Below are 22,230 nucleotides of genomic sequence, written 5' to 3'. Positions count from 1 at the left end.
CTCCACTTGGCTCTGGCTCACATGGGACGAGAGCAGGCACATCAGGGACACTGCCTGTGGCTCATATTAAAGAGTATGAGGACTGTATTCATGCTGCATGCAATTCATTTGTGCTTCTGTTTCCCCTGCCTTCAGAGGTTTGCGCTGCATATTGGGCTAGAGCCTTAGCATTGGATAAACCCCATCATTACACCACTATTTCTGCATATATTAGCATTGATGTTTGATGCAAATTGTGCAGCTGGTTTATATCTTATTTTGACCAAAATAGCAGCCGCCGCCAGTGTCTGAGTGAGAACAATTTTTAATTTTAATCAAATATTCTTTCAGATTATGTCGCATGATTTTGCGTGTTAACACTTTGTGTATGTGCGCACACATGTTTGCAGCTGTGCAGTATGATAATCCATGTTTATCTCTGGTCACAATGAGCAGAGGGACCATGAGGCACATGCAGGCGATGCATGATACGAGCCTCATTTAATGTCTCACGGAGTCTTTCACGACACTGAACATAATCTTCACCAACTGGGAGGAGGGGATGGCACTCTCTTAACACACATACACACAAACACAGACTCACGCTCACACATGCACCTGAGGAATCAGAATAACAAATGACTGCAAGAAAATGATGATGACTAACAATTATGTGCTCCAAGGTCAGGAATACACAAATGAAGCTGGAGCCGAGGATGATGGGTAGTGCCTCTGATATATGTTCCTTGCAGATGGTGCGTCCTCACTTTGTCAACTGTGTCCAGCTGGAGCTTACAAGAACACTCGGCATCCAAGTGAACTGTTCTACCGTAGTCTGGCAGGAACATAGCTGTCAGGGGCTCCCACAAGCCTTTGTTGCATCAGAGTGGATGTTACACAGCACACAACAAGACAACACAGAGCCTTTTAAGACCTTCAAGTCAGAACATTATGCATGTTTTTTTTAAGTCTGATCTTAGTCTTTACAACTCTAAAGCTACTGTCCTTGTGAATATTTGCACAAGTGACCTATTTATAGATTGCAAAAGAAAAGGAAAACTCCTTTGATCATTGTTTCCTTGCTTGCACCTTGCAAAGGAGTTAAAAATGAATTTCCAGGCCTGTGTAGAAGTATCTGCACTGACAGTAAAAAGAAGGTCAGGTGAGACTTTAAACAGCTACTTTAAAGAATTTAACCAGGAAAACGAAAGGGGACGACATTGAAGAGAGCCCAGACACACTGCATCATGCATAATCTCTCAGAACTCAGTATCCACCAGGGAGGTGCTGTGTTTCTCCAACAAGTCCAAGATCCCCCCTAAACTGTAGGCTCCACTGAACGGCAAAAAGAGGTACTTTATGTCAGGGACTGTAAGAGCAACTGCGGTGGGTACAGAAGAAGCTGGAGAGGAAGATCAGGAAGGTTAAAAGAAAAAAAGACTGTTACACGAGGAAGGCTGAGGACAGGCTACAGCAGAGAAATGCGAGGGAGTTTGTAGGAGCATGAAAAACATCTTTAGATACAAGAAATGTAACAGCGGGCAGTCTGAGAACATACCTCCCCGGGTATCTGTGCTCCCCCCAAGGAGGAGCGGGGAGAAAAAGATGATGGCCACATTATCAGCCACCTCACCCCCCCCACTTGGATCCCTGAGTGCCCAGGGCAGCTTCCTTCACAGCAGGCAGCTCCATAAATAAAAGCAGAATGCAACATGGTTTTCATCTCTGCTGCACAGAAGCTCTGCAGTAATAATCCCAAGATAATTAAATGTAATTTTCCGTACTCGCGGCTGTTGAATCCTTTATTATCCAGCGCAATGTATTTGCCTTATATGCCTTATTAATTTGAATGCATTTTTTAATTCAGAATATAATATTGGGCTTATCATTTGCCCATTATCATATGATGCTGCATGCATGTGCTCATGAGATGGTACATTTCATGAACTGGGAAGTTTTTCTAAAGGTTTGTGGTGTTTACAATGTTTTTGCATAACTGAGTGACTGACTAAACAGAGTTAAGTCTTTAAGCTTGGACAGATAGGAAGAAACAACTGACTTTTTGAGTCATTGTTTCAACTATAGAGCGATCTTACATGTACTTCCTAAGTGATAAATTATTTAATAAGATACTGACATCACATGAGTACAGGTGATATACATTAAGGAATAATGGTGAACTGGTGGATATGCAAATTAGAACCCAGACAGGGTGAGCAACACCCCAAGGTGCTTGACTGTCCCTGAAGTGATTGTAATTTGAATAACCACCTGCTCACTATACATTAATGAAGACGTAAACAAGTTGACACAGAATACAAATAAATAGATGATTTTATTGATATAAAAATGATTTATTTATGCAGCTAGAATAATCAGTCCCTCAAAACCAACTGTTAGTAAGGCCTCCATGGTGTCAGATTCTTATCAGCCTCTTTGCAGGACAAATGAACATCAAACTGAACTTTTCAACTTACACTGGAGCTTAAAACATTTGTCATCCTATTTGTCGGAATTCACCTTAAACAGAACAGTACTATTGGAGGTCAAGTTAAATGAAGTGAATGGGACGGCCGTATGAATATTAATGTTGACATTTCCGTCCTCATTCAGCTCTCCTTCTCTGAGCTTTGCCGTTGACACACTTTTAAAAGGTACAGAGGCAAATGTCACAACTTTTAACCTTGTTGCTGTTAACACTACTGCTTCTGGAGTAAGTTACAGCAGCTTAGAGATGCACTCACCAGCTATGCTGCTGTTGCCTGTCCCCCACTGCAGGACAGGATTTTGCTCCACTTTTCCCTTTTAGAGATGGCTGGGGTCCAGTAGCTCCTCGGGTGATCTGAAATCTGTGCCCAGTAGCTGTCATTACCTCCTCACTCTCAAAATCAGCTGGAGACAGAAACTAACACTTTGGCCACAATGTTACCGATTTAGAAAGCCAACAAGCTAACTTTTTCTGGGCAGTGTTGACAGGCAGAGGTGAAATGTGTCTGACTCCTTTCCACAGATTGATTGGATAGGAAGTGTGTGATCAGGCTGTCCCCTAGCGTATTGAAAAATAATTACTATCGTTATGGGCTTTGGACCAATAAGAAATTACTATTTTGCACAGCTGGGTAACAATTTTTTTCACTTCAGTGATACTTCATGTTTGTTTCCTTCATGCAAAACCTTTGCTGACAAAACAAGGTGTAAATGTAGAAGTGCAAATAAACTGCTGTTCCTTTAGTGTCCACTTGGGGCTTGCTCTAAAGCCAAGAAAACCCCATTTGAGCCCATGTAAGAGTGCCCATGTTTACAGCCTGGTTCAATCACCGTTTTTAATCTCTTTACCTCACTTCTACATTTGTGACCACTTTTTTTTCTTGTATCTCATCTGTTTTTGATTAAATTATGGATAAGGGTTACACAAAATTTGGCATAGTAGGAGGCGTGGCTAATTTGACTGAAGATGGGTGCATTGCAGTTGTTTGCCAGGTGGCGAGTGTATGTCCTGAACTCCAACTCTTTGGTGGATTTTAGATAAGTTGGAGGTCAGGTTGAGTCAGAATTTCCAATATGGTGACTGACTATACTAGTAGTATGTACTGATTTGGCCAAAACTCAGTATGTAGTATGCAGTATGTGAACAAGAGCAAAATCTGCAGTATGCCAAAACAGATGTCGTACTGATTCAGGAACATTTCTCAGTATGCAGCAGACCAGTCTCCCTCGCGTACTGTTTCCCACAATGCACAGCACTGATGTACCGCCTCTTTTTTATGTATTTGACAGGGGGCACTCAGTGTTTAGGTGCTGTGAAAATTATTAAATTCACTCTAAACCACTTCTTAACTTTTTAAATTATAAGTGGATGCTAAAGAAGCAGTTTCGCTACCAGCTTGGTCGTTTTTTACTTCCGCTGTCTGAAACCGGAAATACAGCAAGGCTTAATCCAGCGTACTGTAAAACAGATCCAACAGAACAGTCATACTACTTACTTGCTACAAACCCACAGTATGCAGTGTGCAGTAAATACTGCATACTACATTCATAGGTAGTATGTAGCAGGTGGTTTCGAAAACAGCCGGTGCCTCTTCAGAGACAGTGACGCCCCCTGAAATTTTCTATAGGGGTGGCCAGATGGTGCCACTGACAATCTTGATGTGGCACACCAAAACCAAAATCCATCAATGAATTTCATGAACTCTGTTATGCTGTTGTATTACGCTCGCTTCACACAAGAAACAAGACGTCTGCATGACATTTCCGACATCACATTCACAAAGGCTTAGATGCTGCTGTCAGCCTTGTCTCTACCACAGGTTTGATCCAAATTAAGGCCATGAACTCTCTTGTATTATAATGTGTACGCTTTATAAAAGTTATATGGATCGAATCTTCAGTGGAATGGGTGAAGAGATGTGTGATCTACTGTGAATTATACATTGATATATACGTCAATATAATAAATTAATCACCATTTAACAGACTGTTTGCTATGTCTATAGAAGAGGAGTTATTTCAGGGTAAGGTTTAAGAGAGTGATCTTACATTAGAAATGGGTCCGTAAGGCTTCATTTTCAAATACCAGTAACTGCGTTAGAGAGAGAGAGAGAGAGAGAGAGAGAGAGAGAGAGAGAGAGAGAGAGAGAGAGAGAGAGAGAGAGAGAGAGAGAGAGAGAGAGAGATCATAATGGAATTTATCTGACGTAACCTGATGTTATTTAATCAGTGAAATCATTTACTTAAAGCCTACAATGACTCCATTCTATACGTTAATTCTCAGAGGATGCCTTCAGCCTTCGGGTGTTGATCTTATCTGGACACAATATTGTTTAGATTAAAAAAGGGTTTCTTAACACTGACACCAGCTGAGCAGAAAAAGGGGCAGACAGATGGATAAAGAGGAGAGGTGGGTGGGCACAAGAAGGAATATTTTCTGTAATTTGATGTAATTTAATATTTAACATCGCCTCCCTGCTGTTATCTCCAGGGCAGCAAACTTTGGTGGTGCACAGTGAAACGTATCATCTTATGCTGCTTTCGCTGACACTTTGATGTCAGAGATTCAATTAATGAACCACGTACCTATCAGATCTGGGGTGGCCACAGGGGGGATCAGTGATATTTCAGGGGTGGCATTGGCACCCCCTTGGAGGCGCCACTGTTCAGAGACAAGTTGGTGACACCTCTGTGACTTCTGCCATGTCTTCACACTCTGTAAAGGCCAAACTTTATTTTCTTTTAACAAGTTTAGATATGACACAAACTTTCTTGAAATCACTCAAACTTTATTTTCTGTAGTTTCTATCTGGCCACTCTTCTCCTCTTGCCTGTTTAGAAGCAACATGCTGCTTCTTCATCTTTCAAGCTCCCCCTGCAACCTTTTTCACCCAACATGACTCCAACAAACTGCACGCTCTTCATCCAAACCCCAGACATTCCTCTTAACACCTCCCACTTGGCACCCTGAACTGATATTGAACTTCTCTGCCGGGCGTATTCTGTTTGACCTTCAGCAGACTTCCCATTGTTAGAATTGACATTTGACCAAACACATCTCCTGTCAAACGCTCAACAACCTGCAGAGGTGGATCTCTTTTTAAACCAGCTCCTGTGGTGTCTTAGATTTATTTTCCCAAAGTCTTAGTTGTGTTTGTTTACTTGTGCTTTTAAAGAGCTAAATCAAGAAGTAATATAAGTCTGTTGAACCCATATAAGATTTGAAATACTAAAATAAGTAGTCCAAGTGAGCATAATCCCACATGCTCAGTAGCATAAAGTAAAATGAGATTAAATAAAGGTCCTATCAATGCACTGTCGTCATACTCTACTTTGGGTGTACACTTAGTCCTTTGAAGTGTCTGGTTAAGAGCTGGGTTGCACTTCTGGCTTTGAAGTCATTCATTCCCTCCAGTTGGTGAAGTTTCAGTAACAAACACCAGACCTCTTGAAAAAATTTCGAAGACCAACTGTGGTCCATAAACCCTAGTGTGGATACTGCTCAAAACATCAACATCAGAGTGCTTTGTTTTTATGCAGCTGCTCTGGCACCACCTGTTGGTCGGATTCATGAATCACAAAGGGAGAAAGGGATATAAAAGAAAATTAGCAAATAGTTGATTAAAGAGGCATTGAGGATTGTGATGTTTGGTTAATGATGCCAGTCTTAAGATGTTTGAACACAATGGGGCTGTCTGACACAGCTTAGAGTTTTGAAGAATACAAGGAAGAATGTCATGAGTATTTTTTATTTCCCACAATATTCAAATTACAGACTAGTTTTTAAAAGAGTTTCAGCTATGCAGATGACAAGGACATGGCAGTTGGCAAAGAATAGTCAGCCTCCGCTCGAGCTGTGTCTCTGCGTAATTGGATGGAAAGAGAGGTACAAGGTGAAAACATAAAAAAAAGTAAAAATCATTATTTTCCTCTCAGGTCGGGTCAAATGAGAATGCGCTCCATGTTTTCTAAAGAGGTTAGAAACTGACAAAAGAAAGGCTGGACTGCTTTTAAGTTGATAAACCTTGTTACTGGTTGACTTGAGACTGAAGAGGTGAATGAACATCTGAGGGTGACTCATGCAGGCTGCGACTTGTTGTCTAAGGTCAACAAGAACTGAGAAACAATTATCACTCGCAGTCATGGACAAAATTGAAAAGCTATTGGTTTATCCTTGAGTCCGACAGATTCATTTCTGTTTCATACAGTTCGAAGGAACCACAGTGAAATTGCTTGCAGTGACTTCCATTTGCTTCCACTTGATCTTTGACACACACACACACACACACACACTGGGGAAAATATTTTTTATCTTTAACAGCTGCAACATTTTTATGAAAATCCCATAAATTCAATAAAAGATGTATTAACAGAAAACTTGCATCAATAATCTAGTCAGGTGTTGTTTTGTCTGTAATCTGCAGTTACCTTTGTTAACCTGACTTTCAGAAAAGAAGGTGTAGTTCTACAGCAAACCTCTAGGTGTCACTGCTGACTTGCGCAAGAATCATGTTAGTTTACCTCCACTCCTCCCTCCTTTGTTCCTTCCTTTCACTGTGACACTGGGACATTAAAGGACTCACAGCTGGAGTAAATATAAAATTAATTCAAGCTGAAAATGTCAAATAAAACTCCCAAAAAACTCACCAACAAACCATCATGCCATTTAATCCTCAGTGCTTGTTTTAAATTTTGCAGCTTGGCATGACAATTTGTGTTTGATATCAACAGCTTTATTGTTCAATCATTTCAGGTTGTGGATTCTGTTCAGAGTGCACTCCCCCTTTAAAGTCTGCCTAATGCTAGCAGCACAGCTCCAGGAAATATTTTTTCTGCTAATTTGATGATGCATCCTGTGCAATCTTGAAAGAAAACAGCAAAAAGTTCAATTGGTTGTGCAGGGGAAAAGCAAGACGCACATTAATTAGCGTTCAAGTGTTTTAGAAACACTGAGAGTGAAATCATGTAGCCTCACTGGGCTGACAAATATCAGTTAAAGATGCTGCACGCTCGGGTTGTTGAAATCAGAGTGCTGTCTGAAAGCTATTTACTGTCTTCACAACTCCTGCTCGAGGCTGATGGGAGCAAGATAAAGTCTTGACATGTTCACTAAGGTCAATTGCTGTGAGGTGTCTGTATGTTCCCAGATACCCGGCGGGCTTCCTTCCCTTCTTAATTAAATACTACATTCACCTTATCTCTGTTCCTCATGCTGACAAGACTCTCTTGCAAAACTAAAGACATCTTTTCTCCGGCTGACAGATCAAATGCTAATGAACAAACAAACAAGGCCAGATCGCCGTGCGCAGCCAAGAACGAACAACCCGTTAGCCGTTAGCTCTCCGAGGATTGCAAAAACCACAGTGCTAATCTGATGCCGAAAGATCTCTGCGGGCTTTATCTTTGACTCCCGATGACTCAAGAGCAGAGGTAATTACCTTGGTCAGAGAGGTCGTTGTGGAACATAATGGAAAAGTAACTGTGTGGGGAGTTCAACTTGGTTACATTTAACCAAGCTTGAGAAAGGACATGTAATGAAATTGGAAGAGGAGTAAGAATATGTTAGCTTTGTGATTGAGTTAAATCAGGACGCAAGTGAGCAGGGACACAGCAGCAGTTTGTTGTCAGTCATTTACAGTGACCTACATGTGCTGCGATCCAAATGTGACAGTTTTGCCGTTTTGTTTTTGGAGTAATTGTTTTAAAATTAAAATTCTGGCTAACACCGGGCTACTTTGATTGTGGAGTGTTGCTACTTCTCCCCACAGATACAGGTTGTTACCGAATTCCCCACAGAGAAGAGGCAAACAGTGGGATTGTAAAAAGCGCGGCAGCAGGGTACTCAAGCTTTATTTAGCTGTGTGCCTTTAATTCTCAGGGGGATTGGGTGCAATGTTGATTGTTCACAACCATGGCATTAAAAAAATGGAGGCCTCTATGATGTTGCCACGGTAACACACATTGTGCCTTTAATGACACCCCTCTGCTCACATCTTTTGGGTGATCATTTGCAGCCATGATAGCATCCTACTCACACTGATTCTCTGTGTTGAATAAGTTATGGTGCTGCATGTGTTTGACTCATTTAGCTTGCATTTAATGATAGGACACATGTTTGTTTACATATCATAATTAGCCCTCGGTGTGCATGCGTGTGCATGTGTGTTTTGCCATGCATGCGCCTCTGCATGTTTAAGAGTTTGTAAGTGTTTGCACGCATGCATCGACATGCGTTGCTGCAGCCTGTTGTGTGTTATGTCCCTGTTACGCACCAGTTGTGATCATTCAGCTGACCATCACCTCTCTGTCGGCTCCCATGTGGATTTAGTTATAATGCAAAAGGAAGGAAGAGCAGCAGCTGAGACGACATAAACAGCTTGAGTATTTCTATCACGTTCATCAGACCATCCACCATCCAAACTGTTATGGAGTTGCTTTCATTTTCAGCTCATATTTGTATAGCCTTAGGCAGTAACCCAGAGTAATACCTAGTGGCAGCCAGTACTCTCTGCGTTGTACATCACTGACGTATTAATGTCTCAAGTCAATTAAGGTGAGAGTGCATGTTTGCGAAATGTTATTCCACCTAATAGCTCGGGTTTCTTGCTGCCATTCATAATCAATACTTCATCTGGATATGCATAGAAATAGGAACACATGCCGGTGTATTCATTTTTGCCTCAGTACGCTGTACAAGATGACAGTCTGCTGCATACTTAATTGCATATTCAAAGGATGAGGGGATAATAACTTGTGTCTGTGTGCTCACACGTGTGAATGTGTGAGAATCTGCAAAACGGCGATACAACTCCTCGACGTCTTCCGAAAATAGAGACAAATTTTCATTTTAACACATTATCACCCTATTAATTCATTTAGAAATTGGTGCCAGGCACTCTCTTGAATCCCTCGGTCTGTTCATCTGAGAGCTCAGCTCCACCGACTTTATTTATGGTTACCTTGAGGCATCTGTGTGTGTTTGTGCGGTCGCTTAAAGACTTCCTAAAGCAAGCGGCGGTGGTGTTGTGAGAATTCAATAGTCACACATCGCTTCCAGTTCAGAGATAATGATTGGAAGTTGGCCTCAGTACACCTTTGCTCAAAGAAGAGGTTTGTGTGTCGTTTAAGCTCCTGGAAATGACACGCTGTACACTTTTTAACTTCCTTAAAACATTATTCTTTTGGGGGTTTATTTTGACCTGTTGGAAATTCAAAGAGAGAATATTCTAGCTGTGGGCCACCTCATAGGACCCCAGATACTTAAAAGGACCATGTATTCATATGTTTGGGGATTGTTTAGGGGCCTTGGATTTTACCAAGACTTCAAAGAATAATGGGATAATTATTGCACTTACCACCAGAGGGGAAGAGAGAGATACACACACTGAGACCGACAGACAGAGAAGGAGGGAGGGAGAGAGGAAGTAATGAGTGTTATGAACAGACAATAAATCTAACACCGTGCAAATTGAATGGAAATATGCTTCCACAGGAACATCAAGTCTGTGATTATTATTGTCAACTCTGATGCTGTGATTTTGTCTTGTTTTTTTTTCCCTCACATTGTTAGCTCTTGAAATTGCTGTTAATGTTATTTTGCCCCCATACTATGCACTGCTCCGGCCAGGTAACACTGAAAAACAGCTGGTGCAAGCGTGGCTGATAGAAGCATGCTCACACTGATTAAATTGCAATCGATTGCTGCAAAATGTCAGGAAACGCCAGGGTCTAGTGCCATTTAATGTGCGTCAGATGAGAGCTGAAGGTAAGGGTCTGTGTTATCACTCATATGTCACAGAATGTGAGGAATGACAGGGGTGGGGTGAGGTTGGGTTGGGGATGCCAGGGGTTTAATTGGCGTTAACACTGGCGGTGTAAAGCGCCAGGGCTGAGTCTCGGAGGCGATGCCCAGTCAATGCGAGTCAAGAGAGGCACTCTACAGGCTTTGAAGGGAAGCAGTTATATTTACTTACTGAGATGGATTTTGGGGGGTATTTTTTATAAAGCCGTACAAGAGTCTGGAGAGGGTTTTGGGAGACATGAAGTTCAAAAGAAATAAAAACAGAAAACAATATATTGAGCACACACAAATCAGGATCAGTCAACACTGCAGCTCCCCGGAGTTGAAGAAATCCTTGGATAATAAAAAGTGATTTTGTTGACTAATAAAACAGCCTATGATCAATATGCCTGTAAATTGCTTTTGTTGGATAAGGCGCCACTAGACCCAAGTAAATATAATCATGCAAAATAGCCTCTCTAGATCTACAGCCTATTCATACATGTGGTTCTTATTGCATAAGCAGAGATGGACTGAAACAAAACACTAAAAAAACTTGTGCCCAAAAACAAATAGAAAGAAAAAAGGCAAATCAATTGAGTTGGAAATTCTTAGCTGACAAAAAACCATAAATACTAATTAGCGCAGTAATTGACCAGGAGGGCACCGTCAACCTGCTCAGTTTAAGGTTTCAAAGACATGAGAAGATTATTCTTTTGGATTACTGAAATGGCTTTGCAGGGTGAAAGCCATTAATCAAAAGCCCCCTCTGGTCAGAGGAAAAAAAGCTCCATGGAAAATATCTACAACCTTCTCATTTCAGCACAGAGATTTCTGGCAAAGCTCTAAAAGCGCAGTGTCATGAATGACTGGCCCCACTCCAAACCCATTAATGATGCCATGATTGAACTCTCATTCACAGAATAACCCAAGACACTCCAAATGTCACATCAGGTTTGTCAGCAGAGGTTGTTCTGACTGAGCAAGGTCACACACAGGAGATGTGGTCTCTGTGTTGCTTGTTAACTTTTTGACTTCCTGAGTGGTGATACACTGAGACATGGTTTCGGTAAATGACCGACAGCGTTTGCACACAAACTCTACCTACCTGGATCTTTAAATACATTTTAGAGAAAATAATAATTTCCAGATCACACACAGTCGTTGAGAATACAAAATCTGTGTGATACTGTATGATGGGTTGATAGCTGAGAGATACAGCTGCTTTGAAACCACAGACTGTACAAAGGAAGCAACTTTACCCACCATGACTCAGCCTATTAGTTTATAAAACAGCAAGCTTAACATGTTTGTGGTCGCCATCTTGTTTTTTTGGAACCATAAGTGACCAATGGCCTTCTTGCAAGTCGCCCCTTACTCCCTCTCCTAACATACTTCCCCTCTGTTTGCACGCTCACTTGGAGGGTCTGTCGCATTGAGTGCTGCTCAAAACCTGGCGTTAGAATGGGTTGCTAAACCCTCCAAAAGCATGTCAGACACTCTCTAACCGACCATGTGGAACACCTGGTTGTGTTTGTCATGGAAGACACTCAGTAGCTCCAATTGGGGTTCCCTTGGTAACAGAGTGGAAGTTGGAAGTTTGGTTTGAGAAAGGTCTCAGATTTGGACAATAGATGGTATGCACTTTCTTGCCTCTTTATCCTCAGTCACAAGTGTCCATTGTAGCAACTTGTCAGTCAGAAACTTTGCCTTGTGAAGCCTTGAGTTTAGCATTTAGGCCGTTGTTTTCTATGTTTTTAGGAACCATACGTCTGATCATATTTGGACGAAAGGTTGGATAACCATTCTACTTACTATCAACGACCATGGTAGGTCAAACACAGGTGGCCGCGCCCCAAAACATACCCTACTTTCTTAACAATGTACTCTAAATGAGACTTTATTCAAAATATGAACATCATGCTATCTTGAAGGTGACTTAAGTGCCTGCATCCACCAATTACTGACTACTATCCATCTTATCACTATCATCTCTCTCTCTCTTATTCTCCTCTTTCCTTTTTTCCAACCCCAACTTGGTCGAGGCAGATGGCTGTCTAACATGAGTCCGGTTCTGCTCGAGGTTTCTGCCTGTTAAAAGGAAGTTTTTCCTTGTCGCTGAAACTAGCTAAATACTGCATGGTGCAATGCTCATGGTGGATAAAGATGAGATAAGACTGAGTCCTGTCTGTGAGAGGGGACTGGATCTTATCCTGTCTTGATGTTGGGTCTTTGTTAATAATTTGACAAAAATAACGGTCTAGACCTGCTCTGTAAAAGCATCTTGAGATAACGTTTGTTGTGACTTGGTGCTATACAAATAAAGATTGATTGCTTAATTGATTGGCTGATTCGATTCTTGGAACACTGCCACGCTTGACAGTGTCACTTACCCATCATCAACCAATCAAAATTAAGAATGGGCGGGACTTCTGATATCAATTTTGTCAATAACAAAGCCAAAGGTCCTGATCAACTCTTGTTTTTTGGGGGTATGATATCTCAGGTTTAAAGCTGTTGCTAATGCTAATGATTTTCATCAGTTGTATGTCCCCTTTGTAAAATGCCATTGAAAGAAACCAAATATGCAACATGCAGAGCATTTAAAAACAGACTTTATGGTCACTACCGAGGAAAGCAGAGGTGCCATAGAACAACATTTGCAACCCTGTGAGAGGCACTCTGAAATTGAGGTTGTGGGCACTGCCAACACACAAAAAAGGTGTTAATGAACACAACCCCTTAGGCCTTAAAGTCAATAGGGAAATGTTTACTGAGGTGCTGGGAAGTAGACTCATTTTATCATTTGGTTTAATACAAGCAGTCGTCTTGTGGCACAAGTTGAGAGTTGAGTCTCTGCTGGTCAGAGCAAAGACTACAGGAGTTAGGCTTACCTGTGATGGCTTCACTTTAAAAACCTGAGGCTACAGCCACTTCTAATGTACAGTCTATGACTTTTGATTTCAAATACTTCACAGCTCCTTCACAGCATGAATCTTGAGACTATGAATCTATACCTGTCTTATATTTCTCTATTTACAACTTCTTGTCATGTCATAGGAACTTCCAGATGATGAGTTACTCTCTCTCTGTCTGCCAGCGATGCTGTGTTTCATTCATGTTAAACACTTTCCTCTGGATGTAGTCCTCCTTTGAATCAGTTGGGGGGATCTCCAAAAATTCCCACATGTCGTGCGACAGCTAAATAAAATAAAATTCTGTAAGAAGTTGTCTCAGACGTCAGATAATTTATTCTCCTTTGTTTCGCTCTGTTTTTTCTTCCTCTCCACAAGGGGTAGGAAATGCAAACCAAATGAAGTTTGGGGCTAAGCCATCACACAACAATGCAAAGGATTATTATTTTGTCATAAATGTACATGGTGTGTGTGGATTCTGGGCAGAGACCGCTTGGAGGTGATAATTGTTAGGTTGAGAAGCTGTAAAAGTGGTGAGCGAGGTGGTGTGGGTGGATGAGAGGATGAATTAGGTGTGGGGGAAGGTGTTTTGTGTGATATTTTGCATATTTGTCGGTCAGGTGTATTAACATGTTTGTGCCATTCTGTGTGAATAGAATGAAAAAGCTTGCACACACACACACACAAACACAAACATACTTATATATATATAAATCTCACCCAACAGCTGTAAACTTGAATTTCTATCAAGGTCCTGTTTTGATAAATTCTCTATAATTCTGCTCCCCACTGTTTGTCAAAAGATACAAGGTTATTACTGTAGTTTTCTTCCTCTGAAATGGCCAATTTCCCCTTGCACTGCAGAGCTGATTCCTATCAGTTTCCAGCCTGAGAAGGTGAAGCAAGGCAAGAGTTTCAGGGATCAGAGTGCTATCTGAGCTTTCTGCCGACTAGTAGTTTTTGAATGCTGACAAAATAATTGCTTTTTTATTTTATTTTTGGGAAGAGGAGGTGATCAAGGCTCAGTGGAAAGTGCAACGCTAAATTTAGCCTAGCATATTGGGTAAGAAAAAACATTACCATATTACAGCTTTTCATGATAAAAGAGAGTCTGTGTGAGGAAATGTGTTGTGGAGCCGAGGCCATTAGAACAAAGGCTAGCATTGAAAAAGGGTGAGACATCTGCACTTTATGCAAAACTGCCTTGAGATAAAGTTCTTACAGTGTCTGTCAGAAGTCAGTAGTGAAACTCCCACAGACTGTAAGGGTCTTCTCTGCTCCTTTTTATTTCCTTCAGCCGGAGAAAAACACACTGTCCTGAAAGAAGGGAGATATTGCTGTCCCCACATGTCCTTTCTCCCGCTGTATTTTAAAGATGACACTCAATTCAGGTGTCACTTCCAACCATTGTCACTTCTTTTTGAAGCCAAGTTTACTTTTAGCCCAATTATTCCAGCACCGTGGTTTCTCTCTCTCTCTCTCTTCTTCGCTTACTATTCCTGTACTGCACATTTTCTTGACCTCATGATGCGTTTCCATCAAGGGCAAGGGGAAGCGTTTATGAAAAAAGGGGAAGAAAATGCAACAAAGTGGTACTTTGGAGTATTCACATCCAGCTCTAATCTCCCTTCTCAAGATGACGGAGGAAAAGGATCACACATGACGGAAAAGTCTTTATAATGGATTGAGAAAAAGAAAAAAAAAAAGATGACGAGAGCCCACGCAATCACTCCACCCTCTGGTGCAAGAACTAAATCCCCAAAGGAAACTCCTCATAAACATTCAGTTTGTTCAAGGCTGCTCAAAATGTGTTCAGCTTCTCATTTATTGTACCTCGGGTGCATATCCAGTGCAGCGCTGTGGTAGCATGTCGACCAATCAAAAATCCTGGAAACAGGTTTGCTGCCTCTGCCATGGTTGTAATAATTTCCAACCCCTCTGACATGCCTCCCAATTTAATTCAATACAGATAAATTATACATTAAATTAAGTGAATATTAATTTAATTTGATTTGGGTTTAATCAGCGACATGATTTGTTTGTTTAAATCAGCAGGGAGGTTCATAGAGCGGCAGGATTGCGGGATTTGAGCGTCATGCCGGATGGTTACGTTTCATATCCCTCACTAAAGGGAGAAAAAATAAGGGATCAAGGGAATGTAAATGCTCCCTCACCTCATCTAAGCCAGAATGAAACTCCACTTTGGCTGCCATTTTCAGCCACACATGTGGAGTTTTCAGGAATGGGAAGAGTGAAAAGAACACATTTGCCTTCATAAATTGCATGAAATCCTGCCAGGGATTTGGTGATAAGGATTCGGGGCTTGGAGAGAGCCACACAGTCTGTCAGGGAGGCTTTCAATTGATGCTGTTAAAACTTGTTTTATCTGCAGTAAAATAAGTGACTTTGAGGAGGTAGACGTCTCGTAGAGGTTATTACAGTCAGAACAATTAGACTCATAGTGTGTTTTTGTTTTTTTTTCTGGGTCAGATTCTGCGTCCTTGTTGCAGACAGGCCGCAATGAGAATTGAAATGAGAGTGGATTGGACAGGCAGTATTGCATCAGAGTCTAATGTGGAGTCTACAGTCTGTGCCAGTTAAAGCGAGCAGGTTTTGAAATGGAGATGCACTTCATTTAAGTTTTTTCTGCCTCTGTTTTTCCCCTCTTTTTGGCTTTGCTTAGGCTTTAGGTAAACAGAAAACAGACCTTACATGATCTGGCTTTGGATGCCTGACAGCGTAATTATTTCCCAGAAATGAATATTTGCAGAACTTAATTGAAGAATGTTACATTTTACTGTGACAAATTCTGGGGAGGAGAGCAGCCAGATGGACAAGAAGCAGAGCTGTCAGAGATGGATCTCACTGTAGTGGCGCAGCTCTGGGGTCAATATTGCAAACAGTGTTTCGTCTCCAACACAAACAGTTTTGATCCTAGGGCTCCCGCTGATCCAAACATTTACTCATCCAGATTTACTTGCAGTTATTGCCTGGAAAGACAAAGTAGGCCTTTGCCCAGCAGAGCATGGATGCTGTTGAAAGATGTGCCAAATGATTGATAGCTTAGCATTCGACATTGTAGCCTGTCAACTAGCTTTTTGATTGTGTTTTATCGCTTTCATTCAGCGCCCCAGCTGATGTGTATTTAACATTCAGGTCAAATTTGAGACCTATTTAACCTGTAATCAGCATAGATGTATCGCCTTGCAAAGGCTGAGTTTTCTGACTTTAATTATGGACTTTTATTATCATTGTGGGATGAACACAGAGGTCACTGGATCTTTGCAAATTGGCCCTCGCAGTTCCTTCTTTGTTCTCAGCTTAGACTAATGTACTCTGTGAGGTTACCCAGAGCAAAGCATCTTTCAATCTCACATTTTATGATTATCCGCGCGCACTCAAAAGCTCAACAGCCTGTATGGTATAAAGTTGTAAAACAGGATCGGAATGAGTAGAAAACTCTGAATGAAAGGGCGATTATTGTTCATTTATAGAAACATCCAAGGGCATGAAGGCTTTTACAGAAACACTCCTCGGTCCTCATCTTTTTAGTCTGGCTTTCAGGAGGTACAGTGACGATGAGCAGGATTGTGTAGTGAGATATAATACCACTGCGTGCAATTAGATTCAGACCCATGCAAGAGCTGAAAATTGATGATTTCCCAGGGGGTTGTGCTAATCCACTCAAGTGCCATGGCACCTTGTCATGCACTTCTTAAAACAAATCGTATTTTTATCTTGGCGTAAGGTCATGCTATTTACATGCCTATCTGTGGATGCCAAAATTATTAGAGTTGGCACCACTTCTTAAAACATTGCAGTCTGCTCTGGTGGAAATATACCTTAACTGGGCATTCATAATGGATCCATCGCACATCTATAAATGCACTGTGATTGAGGAACAACAGCACCATGGGACATCTGTGTCAAGTCGCTGGGTTTTAAAATTGCATTGTTGTTGATAAATTCATTTTCAAGATGGCTTCATCGAGCAGCTGCTGGGGAAATGAGAACAGTAGCAACAGTAATACACACTTGTACATAAATTCAAGTGCTTTTGGTAGTCATGGACACCATAATAACACTCACAATGTGGTAAACAGCTGATGAATGGCTGTATAAGCCATCAGTGGCTATTAAATCTCATTCTTTACTGAGTTAACCAGTCTTCTGGGTCAATGTATGGAGCTGCTATGAAATGTCTACAACAGTGCCTATAGACAAAGCATTCATTATGAGGGTAAGAAGCTTGGCTTGCTGTGATATTTACCCGTCTCCCTCAGTGTTATGGTTAACCTACTTTTCCTCATTCAGAGAAGGGGAGGGGGGTGGCTGGCAGCTGCTTTTCATACTTTTATGCCAACGGACTGATCTATCCGTAGGGGAAAAGCATGATAGGTGGATAAGGATATTCTCTTAAATGCTTTATTTATGATGACAGTGCTTCTCATTTGAGGCGGGTATCAAAGTTTCATGCAAACAGCTTAACCTATGTACCCAAACTAAGATTAAAGATTTTCAGCACAGAAAAAAAAGAGAGACTTGGAATTTCCCTTTCTATCAGCTGATACAACCAGCGAACCTTAAGCGTCTATTGCTGTTTGCTACCTTTGCTGATTTGTAACCAGCAGATGTCCGAGTCTACTTCATTCCAAGTCACAGTGAGACACATTCAACATTTATTGACTGATCTGTGTAATGCAATGATAACACTGCGGCTTAGTCATCCCTGGCTACCTTAATAAACATTCTTCTTCAAGCGTTTCAATGCAGCCGAAACTGAAGCACATCAGTAGAATGGGGAAAATCCATATGTAGCATGTTTAAACAGAGTAACAGTAAACACATCAAAATATCCAATTACTGCAAAACACTGCACGACTGCAAAAAGCTCTTTGTTATGGAGAAGTGTTAAAGACAGAAACAAAGGCATCTCAGGAGTAATTTGAGTTTCAGTGCTAATTTAGAGGTGGGAAACTTAATAACAATGGACCGATCAATATCATAAATTATTAGTGTGTTTGTTTATTTACCCATAGCAGTCCTGAGATATCTATATAGAGTCTGTGTTATAAATAAAATATAAGAAAGTTTCTAGTAAGCTAAAACAAACTGTGAGTAGTTTTAAACTGGCTGTGAAACAGTGTTGGTACACTGAGAATGCTTTTTTTATGACCCACAAAAACAAATTGAAACCCAATGTTGATGCGTATGTTTGCACTGAGTTCTATGTTGGACAGTTCAGAGTAAGCAGGACAAGTTTTTTTCATCCTAGAATCAAATGCATGCATATTGGCAGGATCAGCAAGTGGATTGGAATTTGAGAAGGGACTGCAGACATGGACCTTGGCCACACATTTTTGGACAGGAAACTATCTTAAATTTGTCCTCTATTGCCAATAGACTATTTCCCTGTGATGGCAATTTCCCTGTGATAACAAGCTCAGTGTGAGAAACTGAAACGTTACCATGTCATTTACAACCTGCAGGAAGTAAACATTGAGAATTTGATATTTCACCACTCCCTGCTTAATAAGACATCAATAAAACAATGGATAGTGAAAATAAACGAGAATATCTGGCCATATTTCAAGTAAATATAATATATTTATAAATATATAATATATTTTCTCACTTTCTTCTTTCTCTTCATAATTCAACCTAATAAGCCCCATCATCAGAGAGTAACTGAGAATATCCAAGACAAGCACGCACACAAACACAACTGTAAAAACTGTATGTTCGCTAGCTAATGTGAAGTTAGAATGAACTGTGACATCAATGCCATTGTTGTTGAAGTAGTCAGTAGTCATATGAAAATAATCCATCATTATTGTTCAGTAATGGCTGCCTTGGTGATGCAGTAAGGTTGAAGTAATAGTAGAGCTTACTTCAACCTTATGCTTTCAGTAAAGAGTTCAATATAAGTGCTGATACCTAGAATTACCATATACTGACTCACAATGTAACACTCATGTTAGTTTCCCCACAGAGCTCTATCCTGTTGTTGGTCAGTTATTACTGAGGCGTCACATTATAAATTGCTATAAAAATAGCCATTTTGTATAGTAATGGCATTTGCAAAGGAATCCAAAATTTGGAAACTTTATATAGCCAGGAGCTGATAGAAACAACAACAAAAACAAAAACAACAACAACAACAACAACAACAACAACAACAACAACAACAGAAACAACTAGTATTAGAAAGATGTTGCATGTAAAATAAATGCAGCTCAACACTATTATAACACAAGGCATACCATCAAACAACGGTGCTAAATTCACCATAAAACGAGAGCTTAAGAGTTAACACATTCTGTTTACATACATGGTGCTGTCATTGCTGCCCAGACACCCCTGATCCAAAAGTCCCAGCACAGGTGTTTTCAGTTATTTTAGTGCAGCAGATCTCTGTTGGGTGGACCTTTGCTGTGAATTTTGTGAGGTCTCCAAACTGGGTGTACTAATATTCATAAAGGTGTAAATTGACTGACCCTAACAGGTGCAATAAAACTGACAGCAGAGTGAGAGAGATGTCAGCTGAGCACTCGTCTGCTCACACCCACACAGTCCTCAGGCGGGCTTTAATCAGCCAGAATGTGAATGTGAAAACACCTGGGTGGACCATGGGTATATAAGGGCTTTAATGTTAGAAGAGCTGCTGCAATATGTGAAATTTCAGAATAACAACTTTGTCACTTTCTGGTGTATTTTGTGTCTTGTGGGTTTTGACGACGTTTGTCACAAATGCAACATTTTGAGACTGAAATCGAGAATTTTGGAATGTTTTTGAATGCAAAGTAGGGAGGTTTTGTACAGTCACAACTGCAGTACATCACAAGGATGAGTAACTCTAACAAACAAAACCCCTGTGAATTGTGACATTGTAGATCGACATCGCAAAGATGTTTCTGGGAGTTGATTTGGATAATGAATTTAATTTGACAGGCACCAACGGCTTCTTGTGGCAAAATAACACTGCATAATAATTATGCAGGTCACTAATTCTCTAGTTAAGACAAACTCAAAAAACTAATCAACTCTGAAAACAACTTTCACTAAATGTTCTGCTTTATTAACGGCAGAACTGACAGTAAGCGAGAACTCCTCTTTTTCACAGGGATACAAAATATAAAGCTTAACATTCAATGTGCTCTATACACAAGCTTTCTCACATTCTTACCTTTTCCGTTCCCTTCACAGCGTGGAACAGCTGAACAGTGTGGAGGCCTGTTGTGTCTGAAAAGCCGAAGGATGGTGCATGACACTTAATCGGCCATCCTATTCAACATCTACCGTTACTGTCAGACAGACAGGTTTCACACAACACCAAACTGTGTATTGATTCAATAAACTGTCTATCGATTCTAAAAGGCTGGCCATGCTTCTATACTCACTGTCTGCTGCTCCTTTCCCTCTCTGTCTCACCTTTAAACATTCCATCTTATTTGTGATGGCAGACAAAAGCACTTAAAGGGGGAAGCTTTTTAGACGTAGGACTTTTGAGCATATGACAGAGCGCATTAGCTTTCCCACTTTATGCAGATACTGGCCCACTTTGTCACTAAAAAGGCGTGCAGAGGACTATTTTTGCTCAATTCAAAGTGTGGAAAGTGTGTCATGACCCAGTAACACAAAGTGAAACCTGTGTGAAGTCCTGCCGGATCAGTCCCTCATGCTATATCCCTCTCATGGCGTGAAACATCAATCGTGATTGACAGATTGGCGTGCATTTGAACTGCTCCCGAAGGAGAATGCCATAAGTAACACCTTTTTAACAAGCACTCAAAATAAAATGTCTGTGTAGTCTGGAATTTTTCTGTCAGACGGGGTCAATAAAAGGAGTGTTAATTCCTGTGGGTCTGCATAAAAACTAAATGCAGTCAGCACTGTCACACGGCTACGCAAAAGGGAGCAGAACAATGTTTAAAGGACAGCGTTTTTGCAAAAGGCTCCCAGACTGCCCTGTCAAGTCTGTCTTCAGACACAAAGGGAAAATAAATTGTGAAAGTAGCGTTGCTTCAACACATGAATATCTTACAGTGCTACTCGGAATCCAAATTAAGGAAATCATTACCAAATACTGAAAGATGGCATTAAGATTTATTTCTCTGTCGCTGCGCTTAATAGAAATTTAACAACACATTAATCAGTTTAGTTAACTACTATTCCATTCCAAGTGTTTTCATAAGGGTTTTGGAGTTGTGTCCTTTGACTAGCTACATTCTTAGTTTAGTCACATGACAGCTCAATTATCTTTGTGAGGAAAGCTGGTGCTTTTTCGACCATCCAACATAGCAGCTATGTTTAAACATACAAGAAAGACACACTGTTTATAGGTTCTATTTCTCTGGAATCATAACCCAAACAAAGGTCAGGAAGATCTGGCATGATAAACATGGATCGGTTAATCATTATTAGCCGATCCATGATTGACAATTATTGATTGTTTCTACATACTGTCTGTATATATGCCCCATGCTGTTGAGTTGTGCAATTTATTTTGACATGTGCTGCTGATCTCTTGGTCAGGTCGCCCATGTAAATGAGGTCTTGATCTCAATGGGTCTCATCTGGTTAAATACATTTTAAATTATCAGCTGATATTCTGTTACAAGCTTAAAATGTCTTATAAAATCAGCTGAACCTATGCTTGACATGATTTGAAAAAGGTTATATGGTTTTCAAAAATAATTGACTAATAATAAAAGCATTAGCTTGACTTGTGAAAATGTGATGCTCTGCTTTTTAGCTGATAAACAGACTAGAAGATTGATACCACTTTCATGTCTGTACACTAATTCAAATGCAAAGCTAGCAGCCAGTTAGCTTTGTTTGGTCTAAATACTGGAAACACTAAATAGCTTAATTTTCTCATAATGTGACACACACAACAGCCGCTCCTCTTGAAATAAAGCTGTGTTGATTTGTGAGCACAAAAGAAAGTGTCAGAAGGAGTTGATTTTCCATGTTGTCTTTGTGTAAGCTCAGCTTGCATAAGGATGCTTGAAACTTCATAGCCTGTTTAGCTAACATACGGACATGAGAGCGGTATCAGTCTTAACA

The sequence above is a fragment of the Notolabrus celidotus genome, chromosome 10, assembly GCF_009762535.1.
Source record: "Notolabrus celidotus isolate fNotCel1 chromosome 10, fNotCel1.pri, whole genome shotgun sequence".
Classification (NCBI taxonomy): Eukaryota; Metazoa; Chordata; class Actinopteri; order Labriformes; family Labridae; genus Notolabrus; species Notolabrus celidotus.
The sequence above is the reverse complement of the archived record's forward strand: the minus strand, read 5'-3'. Positions refer to the sequence as shown.